At 34.9% G+C, this 27439-nt stretch overlaps 1 long non-coding RNA gene across 2 annotated transcripts; it reads left to right on the top strand.

Moving 5' to 3' along the window:
* Positions 1-22802: 22802 nt before the first annotated feature.
* On the top strand, positions 22803-26364 carry LOC120299895. Of its 2 annotated transcripts, XR_005554498.1 has the most exons (3): positions 22803-25012; positions 25517-25648; positions 26170-26364. It is a non-coding gene; the product is annotated as an uncharacterized LOC120299895 (long non-coding RNA). The 2 variants fall into 2 exon arrangements; XR_005554499.1 differs by lacking the exon at positions 25517-25648.
* The last annotated feature ends 1075 nt before the right edge of the window (positions 26365-27439 follow it).

The following is a 27439-nucleotide window of genomic DNA, read 5'->3' as shown; positions in this document are numbered from 1 at the left end:
AAAACACTGGTTTAGACTCTCCATTTTACCTATTGTTCCTGAAAATCATGCAAAGGCATGATAGCAGACAGATTGTATTGTTTATGATAAGTCATGCTCATACAACTTAAACATGTTCACTACTTAATTAAGGATTCTGGGACTATTAATGGAAATTTTTCTTTCCTCATTTTGTAACTAATCCAATCAAATAGACACATAAACAAAATGGCTGAAGTACATTATAGAATGTCAACTGCTTAAAAAGATTAAAATTATGAAAGGAGAACTGTAACACATTTTTCTGTTGTGAGGCCATAGTCAGTATAAGTTATTTAATCACAGAGAAGAGGCTCGGAATATATTAGTGTGACTTCACAAAAGCCTTTGGATTTAGAAGTTTTCTTTGGCAATAAAATATTTTTTTCATAAACATGGATGATTGCAACTCATGGGGTGCAATAGGATATTGTGATACTATTTACTCAGGACTTAGGTAAGGACAAGGACCAAGTATAATGAAGATGTCAAATATAATTTTTTACTCAGGTTTAGAAAAGAAAACCATGTTGCTGTGCAAAAGGCATACTGTTTCTAGTAAAAGTCTTTTGCTTCTGCTTCTTAAGGGGTCAATTAAAGCTTTCTTGCTGTTTCTGCAGCACAGACAAAAAAATGCTTTGGTTCTTCGGGTTTTGATTTAATATATTGCTGTAAACAGATGATACAGCACAAGAGAGAGAATTTAATCTGCTTTCTTCTTTGTCATCATTGAGGCCTTTGCAAATGAGTTAATTAATTTGTACCACTGCACCCTTTTCATGAAAAGGTGCAAAGCTGGCATATAATCTGAAATCTTACTGAATTATCAAGGGAAAAGGCCGGCAAAGTCTTTGAACATCCTATAGGGCTCTATTATTATTTTTTCTTTTTAAAGAGAATTCCTCAGCCCCTTTCCAGCTCCCACCCATGCCACAGTGTAGGCATTAAAATTTTTATGAAGTGCATACTTTATTGCCTTAATAAATCTTGCTTTGGTTTGCAGAACGCAGTTCCACTGATGTTAAAGAGTTTATATGAAAATTAAGCTGCCAATCGATCTCTTTAATTAGACAAATGCCTAGATTAAAAATAAAACAAATGTCAGATAGAAATGAAGGGCAAGCCTCGTTGCCCAAGAGGGAGATTCTCCCCTCCATATCTGTTTGCAAAGGTTAATAGACTCATATCTTATGATTAGGAGGGGCAAAAGGACAGGCCCCTCACCCCTGAATCATGCCTTTCAGCCCCACCAAATTATTTACACCTGAAAATGAGTTACATAATTATGAACATGGTTAAAGTTAAGTTGACTTCATTTTTCAGGTGGTTATTGCTGTGTTTGGCCTGCAGTGTTTTTTTTCTCTTTATTCTGTATGGTATATCCTGGTTGGCAAGCCAAATGAAAAATTTGTCAACTGTCATATTGAATAATTAATTCCTTATCCAGAATATCATTTCTCTGTCCAAAGTAGGATGACATCTATACACACAGATGCAAACATCTTTCCATTCCCTCTTTCTTTGATAAAGATTGTGGCTTCAGAAACAAGTCTGATTTTTTATATGTTTTAAAAGTTCTAAAAAACATTAAAATAATTACAAGACATATCAGAAAGCAAGCTTCCACCAAGATGCTTGAATGGATTCTTGAAAGATAAAAGCGTTAAGAGGTTAGGAAACCTTTAGTATTTTCCTTTTCTTTCATTATCCAAATGCTTATCTAAAGATGATGGACACTCATCTTGCAGAGAGGGTGTAGTGAATTCTGCAGTGTATAGGGAGTTGGGCTTGATCACTTCTTGGGATCTCTTTCAACTCTATGATTTTATGATACTCGATCCATAATGCCACCTGGGTCCTTCAGAATACTGGTATTTTACCTTCTTTGTTTATGCTATGTTCACAGCACTGCCTATCTGGATTTTACCTCTTATCTGACTATCTTGGTTCATATGCCAAAAACCATTGAAGAATTCTTTTTATGGTGACTGGGCTTACATACCTGAAATGCTTCTTCCCCTATTAATTCATACATACACCAGAATGCAATATCAATGGTACATTTCAGTTGCAATAGCAGTAGGGATGAACATTCTACAAAAATTATTTAGAAAACATGCTTCAGAGTGTGTAGGCACCTGAGAACAACATCTTAAACTACAAATAATTTTAAAGATTTCACTTGAATGACAAGCTTGCTGCTTCTCAAGTTTGTGCTCACACTTTTAAAAATACCACTAATAAACAATAACACAGGCATTATATGACAGAAGCCCACCTGTAATGATTTAGGAAAATGCTCTGTGCTGCTCCCAGAATTCCAATAGTATATTTATATTTTTCTCTCATTCCTTCCATTCCCATGGCAATCTATTATTACTCAATCAGTAGTAGTGCTTCCTGTCCCAATGGTGCAAACAAATTGTCCACTCAAGAAACATTGAGATGCATTAAACAATATTAGCTTTACTTATCAAAGGCCCTGATCACTCATTTACAATAATTAGGCCAATCAAATTTATCAACTCAACTGGGATTCTGGAATCCATAGAATAGAATCCTGGATTCTGATTCTTCCACCCAAAACTGTGCAATAATCTGCTTAGCCCTGCTAAGATTTTCTTCAAGATTCAGGGAACTGAAAATGAAATAAATATACATCTATTTTGGTTTTGCTGTAACAAATGGAATAATGCCGTTGATATGCTCGAGATTCTGTCCATTTAATTATCTGCCAAATTTGATGCATAGTTGATCATCAGGCATCTTTGGACTATTTAATAAATTTCAGATAATTATGACCAAAGGATTTGTTCTCTCCAACTATGTTAACTAGCACTTATAGATGAATATTAATGGAATCAATCCATTTTTCCTGCCCAGTTTTTGATGTGGCAACATAGGCCTAGTTTATTACTTGCCTGGATTTAACTGTCAAGAGATTAATGAAATCTCAAGATGACAAAATCCTGAAAATGCTACTTAATTGGAAATTTCATGGTGACCTGAGCTTTCACCATGAGGAGAACTGTTTGAAAGTATAAGTGTACATTGAGAAATGTCTTTCTAAAGAATGAAGACCTTGGGAAAAGGCTTTTTAAAATTATTCTGGGATTTTCTTATATTAATTTTTTACAGTATGGATCTACTGCATCTTTATTTCTTAAGTAGCAAATATGAAAAAGTGCTTGCCTGCAATTTCCAAGGAAAACATCAGTTTAAAAAACCGATCCAAGTATGATGAGTGAGTCGTTGTAACAAGAGACGAGTCTAAAATCTGAAGAACAAATGAGAGGAAGCAAGATGAAGAGCCTTAGCATTGTCTCCCAGGAAGGCTCAAACTTGCTGTTTTCTGTAGTGCTTAAAGCAGACTTGGAAACAAAGACTGTTTGAAAGTATTTGAGAAGACTCCTCTATTTGTTTTTTAGAATTAATTTTTTGTTGGAAGGGATAAGCTATATAGTGTCTTGTCCTCCAAGGGAATCTATGAGCTGCTAATGGCAGTAAGCAGTAACAAGGAAAATGTGTTATGAGGAAAAATAGATCATGTACTGGCAGATGACTGGCAATTTGTGTAACATGATGACTTCTGTAAGCAGAAGAACTAGGACAGCCTTTGAATGGCTTGCTATTTATTAGTGGGAAAAAGTGGCAAGAAGGTGACAAACAATAGGGAGAAAAACTTGTTTTTTGCATCTGTCTTTACACAAAGGAGAAAACAGTCCAACCTATCAAAAACAATACCGTAAAAACAGATTAGAAACACAAGTTAAGATAGGCAACAAAATAGTAAGCAAACACCTGTCCATCCTAGGCAAGTTCAAATCACCAGGACCAGATGGATTACACCCCAAGGTTCTGAAGGCATTGGCACATGTGATCTCAGAACCACTGAACTATATCTTTCAAAGATACTGGAGCACTGGCAAACTACCAGAGGACTGGAAAAGAGCTGATGTAGTTCTCATCTTCAAAAAGGGGGAAAAATGGATCCAGGAAACTACAGACCTATCAGCCTGACCTCAATACCTCGGAAGATTCTGGAAAAGATAATCAAGCAATGAATCAGCAAACACCTAGAGGCAAACAAAGTCATAACCAAAAGCTAACATGGGTTTATCAAAAACAGATCATGCCAGACAAATCTTATTGCATTCTTTGACCAGGTAACAAAATTAGTGGACAAGAGGAATGCTGTGGATATAATTTACTTGGACTTCAGTAAGGCGTTTGATAAAGTAGACCACAACCTAGTACTTGATAAGATAGAAAAATGTGGGTTAGACAGCATCATCACTAGATGGATTCATAGCTGGCTGACCGGCCATATTCAGCATGTAGTCCTCAATGGAACTGCATCTACATGGAGGGAAGTGTGTAATGGAGTGCCCAGGGCTCTTTTCTGGGCCCAGTGCTCTTCAACATCTTCATTTGGATGAGGGGATAGATGGGGAACTCATCAAATTTGTAGATGACACCAAGCTGGCAGGAATAGCCAACACTCCAGAAGATAGGCTTAAGATGCAGAAGGATCTTGACAGACTTGAAATTGGGCACTATCTAACAAAATGAAATTCAATGGTGAAAAAAGTAAGGTTCTACATTTAGGCAAGAAAAACCAAATGCACAGGTACAGTATAGGCCAGTGGTTCTCAACCTTTCTAATGCCGTGACCCCATAATACAGTTCCCCATGTTGTAGTGACCCCCAGGTGGGTGTGGCCACCAATAAGAGGGAGTAGGTCAGCTAGGGAAAAGGGAAAAAAATGGCAGACAGCATGGTTTGGCGACCCCCGTGAAATGGTCGTTTGACCCCAAATGGGGTCCCGACCCAAAGGTTGAGAACCACTGGTATAGGCGGTACCTTGCTCAATAGTAGTAACTGTGAGAGGGATCTCAGAGTCTTAGTGGACAATCACTTAAATACCAGCCAACAGTGTGCTGCAGTTGCCAAAAAAGCCAACACAGTGCTAGGATGCATTAACAGAAGGATAGAATCAAGATCACATGAAGTGTTAATACCACTTTACAATGCCTTAGTAAGCCCACACTTGGAATACTGCATCCAGTTTTGGTCACCATGATGTAAAAAAGATGTTGAGACTCTAGAAAGAGTACAGAGAAGAGCAATAAAGATGATTAGGGGACTGAAAGCTAAAACATATAAGGAACGGTTGCTGGAACTGGGTATGTCTAGTTTAATGAAGAGAAGGACTAGGGGTGCCATGATAGCAATGTTCCAATATCTCAGGGGCTGCCACAAAGAAGAGGGAGTCAAGCTATTCTCCAAAGCATCTGAAGGCAGGACAAGAAGCAATGAATGGAAACTAATCAAAGAGAGAAACAACTAAGGAGAAATTTCCTGACAGTTAGAACAATTAATCAGTGGAACAACCTGTCTCCAGAAGCTGTGAATGCTCCAACACTGGAAGTTTTTAAGAAGAGACTGGATAACCATTTGTTTAAAATGGTATAGGGTTTCCTGCCTGAGCAGGGGGTTGAACTAGAAGACCTCAAAGGTCCCTTCCAACTCTATTATTGTTATTGTTATTTGTTCAGTTCATATCTTGATGTTCGTCAGAAGCTTGAAGTGCATATACACAGCACTACCTCCTTCCATTTCTTTCTGTAAGTTGGATTGAGAGACAGTAACTGGAGAAACATGAACTTTCATACCTGGTGGTGGTCCTGAACCTGGTCCTAGTGCAGCACATTAAAACTACATCACACTGGCTTTTCCCCCAGACTTTGAAAAAGGGGCAAATACTTTAAAAAGTTCATTGAATTCTTATAGCACATACATATTTTTTTTCTTTTCCCAGGCTTGGATAGAAGCAAGAACTGCTTTGTTGAACAGTAGAGAGAGGCTGTATGTACATGAGATTCAAAACACTGTTACAAATAAAGTTGAATTGTGCACAAACAAAAGACTAAAGATACAAAGATAGGAAAAGAAGAAGAAAAAAGAGAGGTCAGAGACAGAATATCTGTGTAGCATGAAAAAGTGCCAGACTTAATCTCCAATATCTAAAGCTAATGTTAGAAAACCCTGCCTTAATTTCTGTAAATCTGTCATGCCGAAATTCTTCATCTCAGTGTCTACCTGCATATTTTCCAGATAGCTACAAGTTCATTCTCAATTTTCTGAACTCCTAAGAAACAAAAAAGTGAATTAAAAAACACACACATATAGCCCTTTGGGAGATTGGTAGCATTTCCATTTCTACACAAGTTATGGTCATATTGTACATCTGGGAATTCTATCAAGTCAGGGACTCTTTCTAAATATCCAGACTTTTCATTTTCCAATCAATCTACTTTAAAATACAACCCCAGACTGATCTGGATTACCTTGACGATTTATAAATCTGTGCATATATTAAGAATCAATAAATTAGGCTACGTTTGCAATTAGAACTTGTAGAGAACCATCAGCTGATCTTTACCTTTTTGGCCATTAATTAAGTACAAAGAACTGTTAACCAATTAATATTTGCTTACTATTATTTCAAATTGACCAATATCTTGTTTTGGAAAAAAATTTCAGAATCAGTCTGAAGGCTATCAAACAAACAAATTCCTTGTGTGTGTCTCCAAACAAACATGGCCAATAAAAAGGTCTAATTCTAAAGAATTCTAATTCTATAGATTGTTAACAAATATAAATGAAAAACTTCACAGTCACCACAGAGGCAAACTCTGTTGTCCTTCAATTTTCATGACTGGCAATGCTGATATATAAACAATATTGGGGACTTTCTCCTAATTATTCTAGCGTATTGTTACAATGTGAACTCAGGAACTGGGAGGTGAGACAAAGCAAAATTAATCTCCAATGAAAACAAAGAATATATGGTGAAGCATAGGGCTGCAGTGTGTTTTTCTGAAACAGTATTTGTTGGACTCAAAAGTTTTCTTATTCACAGATAACATAGGACAGAGATACATTGTGATTGAAAACGTCTAGCATAACATTTTGCAACCAGGAGAATAGGGGTAGGTCAGGTTAATCTAGTGCCTTATAATCAATTCTAGATGGACAGACTGAATCAATATGTGGGCCAGTATGAAGAAATAGAATTAACTATAAAAATGGAAGTGATTTAGGTTAATCCTACTGCAAACCTGCTATAGATGTCTTGCTAAAGGTTTAGAAATATTTGAGTAATTATTTAGAGGAAATCCAATGCTGTATTTTCATAAGTTAAATATTACTTTGTTAGAATTTAGTTTGATCATCCATAGACCCCTAGCAATTTATAGTACATAGTGTATTTAAATTTAAATAAATTTACTTTACATAGTGGTAAAGGAGAGTTCAGATATTTATGCCTCTATATTGGAAGCTTTTTGTGAGAGCTGTGATGATGAAAACTATTATAGCTGGGAAATAAAAATGTTACACAGACTAAAAGAAACTTGAAACAGTATCCTGCATGGGGCAAATCAGAACAAAGCTGGAGTGTGTTCAGAAATAGAAAAAGAGGAAGAACAAACATCGGGTAGAAATAAGGCTAGAAAGATCAGAACAGGTGAGTGAAGATACGTAAGTTAAAGTCTAAACATTTGCTTTTTCTTCACTTTTGCCTTCTCTCACCCCAAGATCATATGGAGACGACATAATTTCATATGCAGCCAATCAGCAAATTAAGGGAAATTTCATTAATTAACAGATTAGAAGACAAGTGTGAATAGATTGATATAACTGAAATGAAGTGAGCATCATTAAAATTTCAGGGAAGATATGTTGCTGATACTGTGAATTAATTGTATAAAACAACTTTTCATTTCACAGACTAGAAGTTGCCAGTCATAGATGCAAGGGGGAAAAGCTCTTTTTAAACATTTGTTGTTGCAAAAGTATGCCAACCTAAAAATACTCCAGTGTGTTTTTAAATCTGACCTACCATCAATCAACATTTTAAATCAACATTTGTGGATTCAACTTCAATTTTGCTACAGTAATAAAAGCTTTAGAAAGTCAATGTTATGTGTTACAGGTATAGCAATTTTGTAATTTACAGCACTTCGTTTTGCACATTTATATTGATATTTCTTACAACTCTATGTGGATAGTAGGAAAATAAATGACAGTATGAGTTCCTTTCGTGTCTTAAAGAGAAAAGTAAAAGCTTGAGTGGCTTTTTATCTATAGTATATGGCTTGTAAGATACATATCAACCATGGCTCCCTGGTCACAATTCCATTCCGTTACCAACCAAGCATAGGAAAATGTTCTTATTGGAGGAAGAGGAGATATTGAGCTGACATCATAGATGGGGTCTTGTAAAGCAAAAGACAACCCTGAATAATTTCTGGAAGGAGTGTTTGGATGAGGTGGTACAGTCCTTGGCACAAAGAAGGATGGTTTTAAACAATGCTTATGCTGTTGAAGATTTGTTCTTGGTTTCACTAAGCAGCAATAGGTGGACTTAAATTGAACTGGGCAATTTTATATTGCTGATAGCGCATTAATTAAAGAACAGTTGCAGAGAAGATTGCTCAAAATTTGTCAAATTTTTATGGCTGCCCATCTCTGGGCAGCATACAATAAAACCAGTATAATTAAAACATTCTGCAAAATCAATTAAAACCATAAATATGACTAAAACGAGACCATGAGAGGGAAAATATTACACATAATGCAGCCAGCATGTGGACTCCCTATTATCAGGGGATCCTCAAGGTTGCTAAAAATTTTGTTTTGAAGACTTTCCAAAAGGTTATAAGGATTGGAGCTAACCACACCTTGGCAAGGATGATCTTCCAGAAAGTAAATACTGCAGCAGAAAAGGCTTCACCTACTAGGCCCAGTCAATAGAACTCTTTTGTAGATGAGTCTTTGCAGCATTCCTCTCCTGATGGGGCTGGTAGATGTAGCTAGGAAAAAGCAGCCCCAAGCCATGTACAGTTTAAAGTTCAAAATGTTATGGTACTGTATATGAGAACAACCTTGAGGGATCTGGGGAAGAGATGCTGTCTAGGAAACAATCAGAGAAGGGTAGGGAAGAGCTCCTAGTGGCTTAATGGTCAGAGGAAAAACATAGGAGTTGTCATAATTCATTTGGTGGTTAAAAGGTGATAGAGATTCGTACTTTCAGACTTCCACGATTCTGTTAATGTAGCCTTAAAATACAGTAGAATTAGCTCATGTTTCATATCTGGTTTACCAGAATGTCTGATAGAAAATTCTTCTGTCTGGCCTTGAAAATGGATCTCTGGTTCCCAGAAGAGCTTGGTATATCTAAAACAAGGATTGAAGATGTGGACACAATAAAGGTTTGACATCCTTACTGCTTCAAGGTATGCCTTAATAGTGGCTCTCTCCTATGTTTGATTAGGTTCATCCTTTGTTGATTTCCAGAAGTGCTCTAAATGCCTTTTTGACCACTTCATTTTTCCAGCTCTTCAGTAAATCATGGAGAGCAATGGGATTTATAGTAAAGGAGAGCATGTGGCTCTCCTTTACTATAAATACACTGTCTGAGGAATTCTGGGAGTTGAAGTTCACAAGTCATAAAAGGGCCAAGTTTGAAGACCCCTGATCTAACCCTATCAAGTTGCTAGTTAACTCTAGAATGAAAGATTATCTTAACCTAACCATAAGCCAAGGTGGCGCAGCAGTTAGAGTCCAGTACTGCAGGCCACTTTAGCTGACTGTGGTCAGCAGGTCAGCGTTTCAAATCTCACCGGCTCAAGGTTGACTCAGCCTTCCATCCTTCAGGGGTAGGTAAAATGAGGACCCAGATTTTTTGGGGCAATGTAAATATATATATATATATACATTGCTTACTGGTGTACACCGCTTAGAGAGTGCTTGCACTTAAAGCGGTATATAAGTCTCATAAATAAATAAATAAAACCCAAGAAACCCCCACTTCAAGTTCCTTAACAAACACAATTTTGGACTGCAGTTTTCAATATGTCATGAAATCCAGGTGTGGCTCTGAAACCAGCAGTGCTACTTGTTTCTTTCCTAATGCCATTTTTCTGTTCTAAGAGCAACCTTGTTAAAATGAAATGCATAGATCTTCTGTGTGAATGCCACAAATCTGGAAATGCTGCATTTGTTCAAGAAAACATTGCACAAATGTGTTAGATATCCCCAGACTTTGATTTTACATATGACATGAGGCATCTAATTCTCCTGCTTTGATTTTCTAATAACCATTAGGGAAGGATTTCTAATTACATGGATTGATCATATTTCATTTTTCCAGAAGTTTAATAACTAGTAATTATGATTCATTCATATTTTCAGATGCATTAGCAAAAAGTAAACATGACAAAAGGGGATTTTTAAGCATAGCAAAAGTCACTCTGATCTCATTATACAGTTGAATATCAAAGATTTAAACTGTATAATCAGATCAGAGTAACTTTTGATATGCATTTTCCAGCTAATTTTCACAGGACTATGCTGCAGCAAGTTCATGTCAGCACTACTAGTTCTTTTTCCATATTAATCAGTAGTTCAAGACAAAAAGATTTTTGATTGAAAAAGGTCCTATTATACTAGTAAAATTACTAAAGAAATACAGAGAAACAAACAAAAAATAAGTATTCCAATGACTCACTTAATTTAGAGTAGAAAAAGGCAATGGTAATAGGAAATGTTATTGTGTTTGCTTTGCATTGTTGGGTTGGCTTGCATTAAACTGTGCATTGCTCCAATTTAATATGTAGATCATAAAACAATGACCTTTGAGATTATTCCCCTTTCCAAATTTTCTAATGCAGATATCTTCACAAGTATGAATCTGAAGATGCCGACCAAATGCACATATGAGCAATACCATTTCAAGCTGCAGGTAGCTTAAGCACTACCTTCTTTCCTGCACTTTCACTGCTGATTACTCCTGCCGATGGGAGATTACAAGGCAGAAGCAATTTCTGAAGTCATGTAGTGTATTTAATTTGACAGTAAGCAGACCTATTCACCCTTCTAGCAGACGTTTCAATCTGAGAGGAGCATTCATGCATGCTATGTGTGTTGTCTGTCTGTCTGTATAGGAACATGAGATTCAGAAGAGAAACATAATACTGGAGAATTGCTTGTATTCATAAAATGCTTTGGAGTGACTTCATGTTATGAAAGAGAAAAAAAACTGATACTGAATGTTGGAAATAATTCATAAGGTGTAATAAGAGTAGATGATATACAATAGAATTTTCTTCCTTTTTTCTGTATTGTTTGTAAGGTATTTCATTTCAGTGGAAACTATTAAATAATAGAAAGCTCAGCTTCTAAACTTTAATCTCCGGATGTTTGGATTACTTGATAGAGCCTGGAACCCGCCACTTCTAGCATACTGCAGAAGTTGGTATTACAATTTCTGGACAAAGAATTCCAAGTAAAAAATTCCAGGCTGGTAAATTGATGTTACATATTCTTCCTTCTCCCTCTATACAGAGAAGCATTCTCTGGACAAAATTCAAAGATAAAGCCAACCTGTTTTTCCAGCTAAGTCTTGGGCTTAAATCAAAAGATTCTGCTGTTCAGGTCCCAAAATTTCAAGCAAAGATTTCAAACAGTTCTGGGATTATAAAATTAGATTACAGCTGCTAATAATTCAAATGACCCCTAAAAGATGTCAAAGAAATATTGAAAACTAACATTATTTAGTGCTTATCCAGAGTTTTGCAGCCCAGAAATAATAACCCCAATTTAGATGCAACTCTAAAATGTTGTAATGAAGTGACTGAATGCCTCCTACATCTATATATAAGGTAAACAGTTTTATTAATATTAATTGATCATTAGGCCTTCTAGTTTCAATGGTAACAGTATGTGCTGTAAGCTCTGAAGGGTCTCTTGCGTTCAGGCCTCAACAATTAAGTGCCTGTGAGGATAATTATGGCCACTAAAGATAAAAGGAGGTCATGTAATAATGAAGAGTTTGGAGAGTTCAAAACTGCCTTTTTACAGCTGTTTGGGTCCTTTCATTTCCCTGAGCCAGTTAAGTACATCTGAGATGCTTTCTCTAAATTGCAGAAACAGCAATAAGAACTTCGACAATGTGTTCTCCCCTCTGGCTGCACAATGTCTTAGTTCAAATCTTGTATCTGTTTCAGAATATTGATCCTATGAAGTCATTTCTTTAGACAGTTCTATAGTATGCCATGATATAAGCACTGCTGTCTTATCAGGAATCAATGCTTTTAGATGCTTTGTTTCATCTGTTCAAAAGAGGCTATTTGACCTATGTTGGTAAGACACTGGGCTGCAAGTCCATCAGATTTCATCAGTCAAGCAGGAGTGAACTTTTATGGTAAAGAGGGAGTTTTCAGATCTAGAAAGAAAAGGAACCAATAGCCTGGGACTGCAGCTTGGCCAAATAGCCATCAGAAGGGCATAGTTACAGTTTGAGGACAATGTAATTTATTAACAATGTTTCTATCTCTCTTTTAATTAAAAGGATTCTAAAAGTAAAGTTGATTTGCTGCAACTAATAAAAATTGTGTATCCGTATAAGCACTGATTATTTAGAGGTTTTTCTCATTCCTCTCACAATGTCCTAGGATACTGTTTTAACCAAGGGCACTTCCATAGGAGATTCTACTCCAGATTCCTTAGAGTATCATGTGCTTTAGCAGATGAATTTAGCTTTCTTTCAGTGACACAAGAGGTATCACAGACCTTATTGTCTTCTTTGATTAAGTGACTAAATTAGTGGACCAGGGAAATGCTGTGGATAGAGTATATCTTGACTTCAGTAAGGCATTTGACAAAATAGACCATAGCTTACTTCTCGGTAAGATAGAACAATGTGTGATTGACAGTACCACCATCAGATGTATTCACAGTTGGCTGACTGGCCACAATCAGTATGTAATCATCAATGGAGATACATTTCCATGGAGGGAAGCATGCAATAGGATACCTTAAACTTCTGTCTTGGGCCTGGTGCTCCTCCACAACTTCATAATCTAGATGAAGGAATCTAGATGAGTGGATAGAAGAGGAACTCATCAACTTTGCATATGATACCAGGCTGGGGGAATTGCCAACACTTTGGAAGATAGACTCAAGATTCAGAAGGATCTTGGAAGTCTTGAGCATCCAGCAAGATGCAGTTCAGTCATGAGAAAACTTAGGCAGGAAAAACCAAATGCGTAAGTACAGAATAGGAAGTACCTAGCTCATCAGTAGTAATTGTGAAAGGATCTATGTATCCTGGTGGATCATCTCTTATATATATGAGTAAGCAGTGTGCTGCAGCTATGAAAAAAGGCAACAAAGTTCTAGGCTGCATCAACATAGGGATAGGAGCAAGATCATGGAAAATGATAGTACCACTTTATACTGCACTGGTGAGACTACACTTGGAGTACTGCATCCAGTTCTGCAAACTATGATTAAAAAAAATGCTGAAGCCCTAAATGATAAGAGATCTAGAGTCTAAACATGAGGAATGGCTAAGGGAACTAGACATGCTTAGCCTAATGAGGAGAAGGCTTGGGGAGGAAATGATAGCAGTTTTGCAATATTTGAAAATCTGTCATAGGGAAGAGGGCATCTATTTATTCTCCATAATACATGAGGGCAGGACAAGAAGCAATGGGTGGAAGTGTCATGGTTCCGATAGATGAAACCATATAAAAGAATTTAAAGGCAACGATTTATTCTTCAAAGAACATTTTATTCAGGAAACGAAGTATTGACATTTACATAGTTGAACCCAAGACTAAAGTTCCCTCCTCCCTGATACAAAGTAACAAATTATAATTCCCACCCCAGAAAGGCTGTCATAAATCACATTCACCAATTATTCTAAAACATGGGCTCTCCTCCCAACTTTTCAACTTTTCTAACATTGACCTTAGCTAACATTTGCACCCAGCTGCAAATGTTATGGCTAACAGAAAATGCTCAAGCATTCCCCCCTTCCTCCTTCTACACATGAGAATCCCAAACAATAGGAAAAAGCACAAGGAAAGCAAAAGATAAAATGGCTATAGCTTCTCAATTGTCACGGCGCTGACAGGAGGCTCATCAGAGAGAGATTCAAGCTTGGAAATAAGGAGCAATTTCCTAACAGAAAGAATGATTAATCAATGGAACAATTTGGTTCCCAGAGTTGTGGGCACTTTATTGCTGGAGGTTTTCAAGAAAACTTTGGACAACCATTTGCCTGGGATGGTATAAGGGCTCCTGCCTTGGCAGGATGTTGGACTAGAAGATCTATGATTCTATGATGTTCATAGATTCTTGTTAGAATAATGATCCTAAAATAATATTTATTTTAATTTAATCTACCTACTTGGACATTCCTGAACTACTAAGAGGTCACAGCCATACTTGGATAGAAAATACAATATCCCAAAATTGCCATATAAGAATGAGGGAAAAGAAAGATATTATTCTTAACAGAAGTTCAAAATTGTGGATAGAAATGAAGGACAATACAGGATAGACTATGTGAATAAGGGTATCAATTTCCTTCATTCTCAGATTGGCACCTGCAATTGAGTTTCATGGTGTCTTGTTTAGTTTATTAATAATCTAATAAAATGTAATTTCAGCCAAAATGAAATGGAGGAGAAGTTTTATTGAGGGAGAAGTTTTATTGGGTGTCATTGTTAGGTTTGCTCACAGTCCTGGTTTCATGTGCTCTTGAACCATCTCAATTAAACAGGCATGGGGATATGATTTTATTGAATCATATTCTGTTTATCTAATAGCATTTCAAACTGTCCTGTTTGCACCCATTGTTGAAATTGTTATTTATTATTTTGTTATTTATCTGAACCTGACGCTTGATGGAATGCTTGCCTCACACATTAGATTTACGAAAAAGACCCTCCTTTCTGACTATCCATTGTCTCATGGTCAGCATTCTTTATCAACTCTAATAAATAATTTTACTGCATTTTTTATAACCCATCAAAGACCTAGTAGAACATTAAAATAAAATGCAGTATACTACAGTAAAGTTACACAAACAATATCAATTTAATACACCCCACCAATCAATGCCAGATTAATTTATTGAGTGCAAAGCATGAGCTCTGAAAACTATAAATGCAAATTTAACAACAGCTAGTATTGTTTGGGGGTCATTGTTTGTCAAGGGGAGCTTCACATAAAAGTCACGTAGGGATTAGTCTAATGAACAGTATTAGCAGTTTGCTTCAAGTATCTCTAGAGGAATTACAATAGATTAAATATGAGTCAGTCATTCAATGTTCCATACTGACAGGGATAAATCCTTTCTGCATAAAGATTTGTTTGGAGCCTGCCCTTCCATGTGGCTAATGGCAAAATATCAAACTGCAGTAATGTGAAACCCTAAGGAATTTACTAACTGTAAGACAAAGGGCTGGTTTAAAACAGATCTAAATATTCCCTAGTTATATTTTGAATGGTAGCTTGCTATATAATAAATTTCAAATACGACTTTGATTTTTGATTTTTCTTACTGATGCAGTAGGAGGTTTATCCCACAATGCTTCCTTTACCCAGACTTTGCTCTATCTTTTTTTGCTTTGCTGCAATTTTAGCTTTCTGATTACATAAAGAAAATTCACTTTTTAATAAATCTGTTTCTGCAGTCAAGATTCATGTTGTTTTTTTTCTTTTTCATTGTTTTCCTTCCTCATGAAGATTCTGAAAATGTCAGAATTTCTTCTAGTTAATATCCCCCTTCATGTCTGATGGCTTTCAAATCCAACCTCTTTTATGGAGACCTAAAACTATTTCAGTTAAAAAAAAAATAAATTAACCAACTTAGAGGCAACAAACTGAAGATGTCCTCCAGCACTAAAGTTGGAAAAAATGTTAAATTCTGATTCCAGATGAATCTGCATATTGATACTGATAAAACCTTTGAGAATGCTCTCATTTCCAAAGTAGGCTTCCGCAACCTGGAGTGCCTTTTAGGTATGTTGGGCTACAACTTTCAGATTTTTCAGTCAACATGTGTGAGCTGGAGACTGGAAACTGGTCTAAAGATACAAGGGCAGTAGGTAAGAAATGTGTTCTGAAATACCAGCTATTTACAGATGATAGTTAGAAAGCGTTTCTACATTTGGGTAGACGATAAATTTTAATATCAAGACCTTAAATTGTACCTGGTAATCTGAATGTATTCAAGATCCTCCATGTGCCTTCAAAATTAGAATATAATTCCTGTGTTTTAATCTCCCCTATATAGACCAGAAGAATCAAATGAAATCTGACAATGAAAACCTTAGTTTCTCAGACAGCTATGTTTCTTGCTGAACCTGGAAAATAAGTCACATTTGTAAGAACGGCTTTTATGTATGCAGAACAATATGCTTTTTACACCATACAAGTATGATTTTTCAGAAAATACATTTTGCATTCAAATACTGGTCTGAATATCACTGCACTATTGTTTCAAGCTGTTGGATTATAGCAAAATATTTGAATAGGAATTAAATATGAACATTCAGAATTTATGAATGTGGTTACCTACTCCTTGCCTTTAGAGAAGCCTGTTTAACAATCTGATTGTAAACAAACTATTTAATTTGTTATGAAAATATGGAATTGATTGTGAAAAATAAACTGTAATATATTAATCTTCATCAATAATGAAATTAAGATTTTCTTATAAATATTTCCATTTTCCTCCATTCTTTCTTTTACAATGAATGCTGCATTGTCAGAATGTATCACCTAAAGCATTTTAATAATTATATCACAGTGAAATGCAGCACATAGTTTTACAAATACACCAGTAACTACACATTCATTGGCAGCACCCCTGTGTTGGTGGGAACTCTGTGACCTGGGATTGGTGAGGCAGAAAAAGCAAGTCTTAAACACAGTATGCAGTCTCTTATTTTTGAAAAAATTAGTAAGCAACTTGTTTAGACAAGAATTAGGGTTTATTTAAGTTGACAAATGAATGATATGAGAACCACTGCAAGTATAAAATACTTATGGCAATAAAGTCTAAGAATTTAAAGACCCATAGTTCTCTGGCTCTATTTTAGAAGTAATTGTCAATTCACCTTGGAGAAACTGATGTTTGGCAGTTGTGGGAGAACATTCTTCTTATGCTAGACAGATGAGGTTCTGGAAATGGCAACTTTTGAGCCTTAGCATTTATTAATATGACCTTCCTGTGAATGACTGAAAAACATGTAATCTAACATTACCCTCCACCATGTATAAAGGTTTGATTGGGTTCTTATTTATTCATGCAGGACTAAGTCCACTATTTGTGGCTCCTCTGAAATGCTTTGATATTGTTTTATAAAATATGGCATCTCTATTGTGTGTACATTAATTAATGACAAAAGGAATTGCATGATAAACTGGGTGCATAAATTGTTGTGAATTATTTTTCATTTGAGGATATGGCTGAAATTTACATATAGATTGAACTCCTAAATATACCAAATGCTACTTTTTTGCTTGTTAACAGCCCCCTCCTCCCTAATTATGAAGCATGTTTGAAAGTGGCTAGGTTCATTGTATTTGCTTTTGAGGACCAAAACAAAAAAGTTATTGCATAATATATTCCAAAACAGTACAGGTTAAAACAAAAACATGCAAAGTAGAGGGTGATAGGCCGTCTACTTCAATTTCTTGAACTGAATACAGACTGAACTGAATAGTACTGGCAGAGCAACAAATGCAAGGTGGAGCTGTAGTATTTATAAAAGAGAATAATTATGGACCAATATAATAGATCTGCTAAAGAACAGAGTAGGTCATTGCTAGAAAGAAATATAAGGTGTTAGTTTAGAAACCATGAAACCATGAAAGTTCTATTCTTGTTTTAGGCATGAAAGCTGTCTGGGTGACTTTACGACTGTCTCTCAATCCAACCCACCTCACAAGATTGTTGTGGGTCAAATGTGGGTAGGATTATTACATATACAATCTTGAATTATACAAAAAAAGGTGAAATGCGTATCTAATAATAATGTGAATGCATTCATCCTATTTTTTGAAAAGGCATAGAGAGAAGTTAACTTGGATATGCCACTAGCTCTCTTTTACATGATTAGCAGAAGATGGGAAAGTTGCATAAATCAGAAGATCATGAATTCATAGTTAACAATAGCAATAATAAAACTGTATTAGGAGATTTAGGATGTAAGCTATTAAAATCACTACTGTAGAGTAAATTTGTACATGTGGGCTGACCTAGTAAAATGCTTTAGGGATATGACAGAAAATTCACTGTACCATAGACCCCCCTGCCATGGGATTTGTTTAAGGGTTTGAAGGATTTGATTAAAAGATACTGTGAAACATCATTATAGTATTTTTTCACCAAATGTTTATTCAACCTATTTATAAAATATAGCAAAAGCAGTTTCATTTACTCAGTCTTAAGCTTTGCATGTACAATTTGTGGCTAATTGCTCTGCATATCAGTGAAGACAATTTCCTTCCCTTTCTTTAGATGTTTGAAAAGTGCAAGTGCATTTTCCCTTGAGCTCAGCTCTAGTGAATTCTAAGCATGTATATGTGTACAGAATTGTTACAAACATAACATACATGCACATTATTTCAAATTCCAAATTCTGTACCAATCTTTCTAGTTATCTGTAGGTAGAAAGTCTTCAAGAGTGTAAATGCCACCTAGTCCATTTTAGGATCATTAGCCATCCCTTCTCTGAACTGAAGCCAATAGGCCATTTTCAACTGCCACTCTAGCTAAGTCAATTTTCATTATTTTAGCTGCCAGACATCATGTCATTTTCAAGCTTCTTGTTTTCATAGTTGTCCTGGACTGTTTAAAATTCCATCTCTAGTTCCAGATGAATCTGATATTGATACCTGCCTAACTGGAACCCCTCTTTTTCTATCAAACAATGTATGATAAAATGTACTCTTAGTCCCTTATCAGAAAAAATAATCCAATTAGTTTATTCTGGATTTCTGCTCATGGATACATGAACAGCCAGCAAGAGAACAGGATCACCATAACTCCAATTTGATTTTGGTCTTGTCCTTTAATACAGTACAGTATTTGGCATCTGAATTCAATTAGCTGAATGTTGAAGTAGATACTTGTAACTTTAAATTTCTTCATGTTTAGATTTAACATCTAGCCAAATATGTTTTACCATATAGCCTCCGATTTTTTTTTTTAATTGAAAATTTTTTAAAAGTTTTACAAATCAACCCTCATCCAATCCCTCCCAACCCCCCCCTCCCCCCTCCCCAAACTTCCCAGAACTGAATATAGGCTTATTTAAAATTTTAAAAAACCTTTTACAACTTATAAAATATTTAATAATAAAATATACATAACATGAACATTAAAAAAAGAAGTACTTAAAAAAGAAATAAAAAAGAGAGGAAAGAGAGAGAGAAAGAAAAAGAAAGATAAAAAAATAAAAAAAAGAAAAGAAGAAAGAAAACAAAAGACGGAAAAAGAAAAGAGAAAACAATCTATATAAACTATGAAAAAGCTAAATGATATTTTTCCATATCCAAATTATATTGTATAAAATTTATCCATTTTTCCCATATAACAAAAAATTTCTCTTGAGATTGCTCCTTTAAGAAAGCCGAAATCTTTGCCATTTCCGCCAGGTAAGAAACTTTATAAAACCACTCTTGTAAAGTAGGCAAAGATTCCTTCTTCCAATATTGTCCTACTAACAGCCTTGCGGCTGTAATCAAATTTAACATCAATATAACTTCCTTAGCATCACAATCAGTAAGAATACCTAATAAAAATAATTGTGGGGTAAATTTAACCCTCCTTCTAAAGATTCTTTGAATATTCCACCATATCTTAATCCAAAAAGCTTTTATATTTTTACACGACCACCAAATATGGTAATAAGTAGCGTCCAAACAACCACATCTCCAACATTTAGGCTGTAGATCAGGGTACATAATAGACATTTTTTGTGGATCAAGGTGCCATCTATAAAACATTTTGTAAAAATTCTCTCTTAAATTCTGCGCTTGTGTAAATTTAACATTCCTCACCCAGATAAGTTCCCAGGTATCCAATGGGATTGGTTCACCAATATTTTGTGCCCATTTAATCATACAATCTTTGATTAATTCAGATTCTGAATCCATTTCAACTAAAACCCCATAAACCCTCTTAATATGAGTTGGTCTTTGATCCCTTACTTGTTTAAAAAGATTTTCATCTTCTCTAAGCCAACCCATATTACGATCCGTCTTCCATCTGTCCACTATTTGTCTATATTGAAACCATGAATAAGTAATGTTTGCATGTACTAAGTCTTCCAAAGATTTTAACTGCCAATTTTGACCATCCCATCTAAGTAGTTGTGTATAAGAAACCGTATCCATCTTAACTCCTCTCTTTATCCCCTCTATTGCATGCCAAGGTATAGCCCATAATGGTATTTTAAAATCACTTTTATAATATTTCCTCCACACCCTAAGCAAAGAAATCCTTATAATATGAGATTTAAAAACCCGATCCACTTTTTTATTAAAAATTAAATAGGCATGCCATCCAAAAAGTAAATCCCAACCCTCCAAATGAAGTATTTCCACATTTGTTAAATTCGTCCAATTGCTAATCAATGTTAGGACCACAGCGTCATAATATAGTTTCAAATTCGGTACCTTGAGTCCACCTCTCTCACGAAAATCTTGCATAATTTTAAGTTTTACCCTTGGTTTTTTCCCTGCCCAAATAAATTTGTTAATACCTTTCTGCCATTCATTTAAATTAAGTTCATTCTTTAAGATAGGTAACATTTGAAACAAAAAAAGAAATTTTGGTAGGACATTCATTTTAATAACTGCAATTCTACCCATAAAAGATAACTGTAAGTTATCCCAATTCTTTAAATCCTTCTGTACCCCAATCCACAACTTTTCATAATTGTTTTTATACAATTTTACATTAGAAGCAGATAATATGACCCCCAAATATTTTACCTTATCAACAACTTCAAAGTCTGTTAAGTTAACCAAGGTCTGTTTATCACAATTAGTCATATTTTTGGGTAGTATTTTAGTCTTATTGTTATTGATTTTAAAACCCGAAACACACCCATATTGATGAATCAATTGTAGTAATTTTACTACCAAATAAGTAGGTTGAGACAAAGTAACAACCAAGTCATCTGCAAAAGCTCTTAGCTTATATTCTTTTTTATTAATCTCTATTCCTTTTATTTCTTGAGACTCCCGAATTTTAATCAACAAAATTTCCAATGTTAAAACAAATAATAACAGAGATAATGGACATCCCTGTCTTGTACCTTTTTCTATTGTGAAAACCTTTGACAAACCCCCATTAACAATAAGTTGAGCAGTCCGTTTTTGATATATGTTAGATAAAACTTGTAATATATTTTGTCCAAAATTCATCTCCTTGATTAAAGATAACATAAACTGCCAGTTCAATTGGTCAAAGGCTTTTTCAGCATCCAAAAATATCAGCCCTGCAGAGACTTGGTTGTTTTTATCTAAATATTCTAATAAATTAATGATTTGTCTAACATTATTTTTCATATATCTTCCAGTTGTAAAACCCGATTGGTCCTTATGTATAAGCTGCTGCAAGACCCCCATAAACCTATTAGCTATAATTTTTGCAAAAATTTTATAATCCACATTTAAGAGAGATATGGGCCTATAATTCTTGGGCAACGTGAGATCTTGATCCTCTTTTGGAATCAAAGATATAAAAGCATTGCGCCATGACGGAGGAATCTCTAAACCTTGTAATATATTATTAAAAAGCTCACATAAAGGTTGAATCATCTCTTCTACTAGGGTTTTATAATAAATAGCTGTCAAACCATCCGTACCCGGCGCTTTGCCTAATTTTAATTGCTTAATAGCTGTCACAATTTCCTCATTGGTAATTAAACCATTAATCTCTTTTTTCTGATCTTCTGTTAATTTAGGAAGATTAGCTTTGCTTAGATAATTATTTATATCTGTAGTTTGTACATTAGTATTCTTATATAACTTTTGATAATAATCTAAAAAGATTTCTTAATCAATTCTTTCTGATAAACCAATTTACCATTATAATTTATTTTATCTATAGTTCTCTGTCTCTGTTTCTTTCTTAACTGATAAGCCAGCCATCTCCCTGGTTTGTTAGCATTACAAAATGTATTTTGCTTCATAAACATTAAATTAGTTGCAGCTTGGTCAGCCATCAACATATTAAATTGTGTTTTTAACAATTTTATAGCTCCTTTCACCTTTTCATCTAAAGGATTTGAAATTAAAAGCTTCTCTTTTAATTTAATCTCATCTTCCAATTCTTTACGTTTCTGAGTCTGCTTTTGTCTATGAAAGTTATTCATTTTTATCAAAATCCCACGCATAAAGGCTTTACTTGCATCCCATACCATTGACATTGATGTTCCCTTATACATGTTTAAAACAAAATAATCCTTTAAACATTCCTTTAATTTTTGAACATTTTTTTCTTGTTTAAATAAATTCTCATTCAACCTCCAGGATCTCCTCTCCTCTTTCTCAGCAACCATCCAAACTGGACTATGATCTGTCAATGACCTAGGAAAAATTTTTACATTCTTCACCCTGTTATATAAATCTGTTGTAATCAGGAAGAAGTCAATCCTTGAGAAAGATTGGTGTCTATCTGAGAAGAAAGTAAAGTCTCTTTCCTCTTGATTACGTTCATGCCAATAGTCTCTCAATTCCCAATCTTCTTTCAAATCAAAAAAAGCTTTAGGTAATTTAACCTGTTTGAAGAAAGTAGAAAAACCTTTTTTGTCCTTTTGTGTATCTAAAACACCATTCCAGTCTCCCATTAATATCACTGACCTATAATCCAACAGAGTTATTTTCTGATGTAACAATCTGTAAAATTGTTCCTGTTGCTGGTTTGGTGCATACAATCCCACTATAAGTATTTTCTTACCATATAAGCCAAGTTCAATCATGACGTATCTTCCTTGAGGATCTGATTCTACCAGACAAGCCTCCGATTTTTAATATAGCCCTAGCCATGAACTGGCCCACAATAAAAGCTAAAGTATGTACATAAATGGTTCATATTAAGGAACTTTAATGAAATGTACTCAGTTCCCTTAATTCATCTATTCTTCCAGTTGTGAAAAATGCTCAGAGATGCAATACAATTAAATGAAGAACTAAGAAAATAGATTAGAGAGTTTGTATCAGGACTATGCCAGAATTATTGTGTGACAGATGCAATAATTAAATCAAAGAAAGTAAGGAAAGTTTTCTAGAATTGGACCTAGCTAGAATGATATGAAATTTCAAGTACATTTTAAAAGCCTTCATATACTCTCATTCTTTATTTTTTCAAAATTCATTTGATTCATTTGAAACTATGCTCTCATCTTTATATTATATAATATTAAGAAATTGTGCAGTACTACACATTTTCTTGGGTTACACATTAGATTAAAGAAAAATGTGGCTTGCTTAGTTTTGACTCAACATCTGGTCATTGGAATGTCTAAATCACAATTTATGGCTTAACACAATGTGAAAATCTTGCCATTGATGCTTACTTTATGAACCATTATTTAAAACAATGATTTAGAAAGATACATAAACTCAATCTCTGGATTTTGTTTTAATAGAGGGTATTTGGACAGGCCTTCTAAACGGAGGAGGAAATCCTGAACATAGTCAGGTACCGAGTTTTATAGAATTTACAGGTTAAGACCAACACATTCAATTGCACTTAGAAACTTATTTGCAGCCAATGCAGTTACTGCCAAACAAATGTCATATGGTAATAATGACTCTGCTTTGCCAGTACATAGGTTGCTGAAGTTTGGACCAACTGCAGTTCCTAGTTAGTCATTAGAGGTAGAAGCTTTAATATGAACTCATACTGTGCTTAATCAGAATCACATTTTGTCTACCTCCACCAGTGCTCCATGGGTCACTTCTGCCACTTCTGCTGACAGTCCTCAGTAAACCAGACAATGCCCATAACTTTGGCTAATACAGTAGGAAAATGCATGAGAATTATTATGTCAAGTAACCTGCTGCTTTCAAATTCCAGCCAGATGCTCAATACGCTGCCTGTCAGGATCATTGGGAAACTTTCCAAGCAGCCATTTAATGCCTTTCTAATAGGCTCCTGCACTCTGGACTGTCCTAATAGATTGCTCAAACTGGGGAGGGAATGGCAAGAACAAATTTAGTCAGGATCAGGAAGTAATTTGATACAACAAAGGGCTCAGTCTAATATCTTCTATATCAGAGCATACACTATCTACTCCAAAGTAAAGGCTAGGCCTAAATAAATCTTCTTGTATGCCTCAGGTCAGATATTTAATTGGGATAATCCTGTAATTGTCATGAGGTAATGAACTCCTGAGCTTTCCTGGAATTCAGAGCATGGAGATTAAAGTTTTACAGTATAAGTAACTAGTAGCCTCAGATTGATTTCATATAAAGCAATGATTTCCCCCCCCCCCACTTTTCTTTACTCTGCTGGTTTCAATCTTGCCTACTAGGTGGGCCGCAGTCAAATTACTCCTGAGGAAAAGTGGTCTTCAGCAGAAGAAATCTTACCTACTCTTGCTGTAGGTAGTTCAGCAGGTTATATGAAAACTTAGTTCCATAGCTACTTTTCTTCCAAGATAAAAATAAATAGGTTAAACAAGTTTGTCTACATTGTTTTGGGGCATTGATTTTTATCTTACATATGATATTAAACATACATTCTAAGATGTGACTGTCTTCCAGTTCCTCACCACTTGATAATAGTGTAGTTATGTGGCAAAGCTGATAAGGATCTCGTACTTTTCCATTGTACTAAGTAATAGCAAAATCTTCTAAAAATCCACTCTGTATTCAGTTTTAGATAAGCCTGTCAGGCCCCATTTGTTCCTCGCACATTCTGTCTTAATTTAAAGCTTTCAGATGCTTCACTTGAAGAATGTTCTTTGTTATTTTTCTATTTTTTCCCACTCAACAATTTAATTTCTTTTTCTTCTCCCTTTCTGTACTTTGTGTAAGCCCCTTTAGGAAAGGAGTAACTGAACAGGGAGACAAGATAACAATCTGAAAAGAAGGTTGCACTTTTAAGGTTTGTTTGTTACTCCATTTCATTCTATATAAAGGGGATTAAAATGTTAGAGTAAAAACTACAGAATGTCACTGTTTAAGGCTGCAACCATCAAGGAATTAATGGTAATGAACAATTTATTTTTGAGTAGACATGCAGGACTTTGTTGTCAGTATAATGTTTCGAAAATAGATCCCCATGAAGACTCAGTCGTCTAATCAAGGAAAAATAAACAGACACATGGAATCTAAGATTGCTGTAACCAATAGAAAGAGACAGAGGAGCAGGTCACAAAGAAGAGTAGAGATAGGTGTTCTAGATCTGCAGAGCTGGGGGCAAGAAAGGAGAAATTCATACTGAACTGTTAGCAAAGAATGCAACCAATACCAACAACAACAAACTTATTTAATTAAAAGGGAAAAAAAGAATCCATGTATTAGTTACAGTGATGCTTAAAAGTTTGTGAATAGAAGAACAAGTATAATGTGTTTGACTCATTTGTTTAACTGAGTTCCCTTTATCTAGTCTTTAGGATGTGTGGAGAACGGATCACATTTTAGGTCATATCTGTACAGCAATATTGAAAATTCAAAAGGATTCGCCAACTTTTAAGCACGTTGTATTTAGTGAAAAATATAAAGAAAAGACAGTAAGATGGTAAGAAAAGAGAGAGCTCCTTAATATTTTGAGATACAATATTTTGCTTCAATCTTCTCTAAGAACAACAATAACAACTCTATGTACCAAGATACTGATGTAAACAATGTAGGATGGTTTCCCTATAATTTAAAAGGAAGTTAGATTTGAAGATTTCAAGTTCCACTATTATAGGCAAAGAATATAAATACTAGATCTAATAAAGTATTAATTAGCAGAATATAAAGAAGAAATTAAACTTAGCACAATTCTTAGTTAATGTTTACTTATTCCTGTAGATAATAGATTAATACTGATTCAATTTTTTTAGATTCAATTGACACTTGAAAATGCCTTCATCTAAAAATTCCAGTTTAGATCTGTAACTGAGAAGAGAGGCTAAATTAAACTGGTTTCTAGCTTCTTGTCTGGCAAGCTTTGAGAAAAAGAAAGAGAAAATCTTTCCAGAACTAGCAGAAAGGGTGGGCACTGGGTAATATTTTTATTGTGTACATGCCCAGATCTATGTGTTTCTCTTTCAGATTGAGAAGTTACCTACTGGGAAAGTTCAATCTCTGTGATAGGAGCTGACACTATGGTCAACTGAGAAGACAACTGGGAGTTCCAATAATAAAAAACAGAGAGAACAAAGATCCAGCATATTGACTATCAGTCTGTCTGACCTCAATACCTGGAAAGATTACAGAGTGAATAATAAAGAGATTTGTATGTAAAAACCCTAGAAAACAATGTGTTTATTTATTAGACTTGCATGCCATCCATCTTGCCTAGAGGTGTCTTTATGCAGCTTATAAACAATGCAAAACAATGGAGCAATGACCAATTTAGCATAGATTTGTTAAGAATAAATCTTTCAGACTTATCTTATTTCATGTTATGATCAGATCATTTCTTCATAAACAATGGGAAGGCTGAAGACTTCATGTACCCTAATTTCAGCAAGACATCTGACTAAATATCTCATGACCTGCCATTTAGCAAACTATTTAGCTTGATTAAGTGGATGCATAATTGGCTCAAAGAATGATAATAAATGGTTACTCATTACACTGAAGAGATTTATCAAGTAGGAGGATGCAAGGACCAGTCCTGGTTTCCCTACTTTGCATATTTTCATTAATGATTTGGAAGAAGAGGCTGAGGGAACATTTATATAATTTTGCAGATGATACAAAATTGAGTTTTGAACAACCAAAACTGTGGAAGGCAAAAATGAATTTCAAAACAATCTCAGTGGAATGGAGACACTGAATAAAATTTAACAGTGACAAGGGCAAAGTTACTAATTTAGGAAACAAAAATCAAATATTAAATATAAATTTAATATAAAAAGGTGAAAAAAACCTGACTTGGTAATTTTACTTGTGAAAAAGAACTTGAAATACTATTTGATTCAAAACTAAATATAGCTTGACATCTGATGTCTGAAAAAAAGAAAGAAAAAGATGCAAATGCAGTATTAGGCTGCATCAATATAACATATAACAATTGTTCCACTCTATTTCTTTTAATCAGATCCCACTTTGAGTACTGTGTTTATTTTTCAGTTCCATATTTTAAGGATTCAGAGAAATTACAATTAAGTTCAAATAACTGCAACAAAAATAACCAGGAAACTAAAAACAAAGTCCTACGATGAGCAATTGAAAGAGCTAGATATGTTTAATTTTTTAAAAAAGTTGGGGGGGGGGATATTATAGCATTCTTTAAATATCTAAAAATGCATTATATATAGAAAAAAGTAGAAACCTATTTTTTTCTTGCTTCAGATTGCAGGAAACAGGATAATGA

Source organism: Crotalus tigris, unplaced genomic scaffold, assembly GCF_016545835.1.
Source record: "Crotalus tigris isolate CLP2741 ecotype Arizona unplaced genomic scaffold, ASM1654583v1 scf7180000024319.607755, whole genome shotgun sequence".
In the NCBI taxonomy this organism is placed as follows: domain Eukaryota; kingdom Metazoa; phylum Chordata; class Lepidosauria; order Squamata; family Viperidae; genus Crotalus; species Crotalus tigris.
Note: the sequence above shows the minus strand (reverse complement) of the source record. Positions and strands in the feature narration are given on the sequence as shown.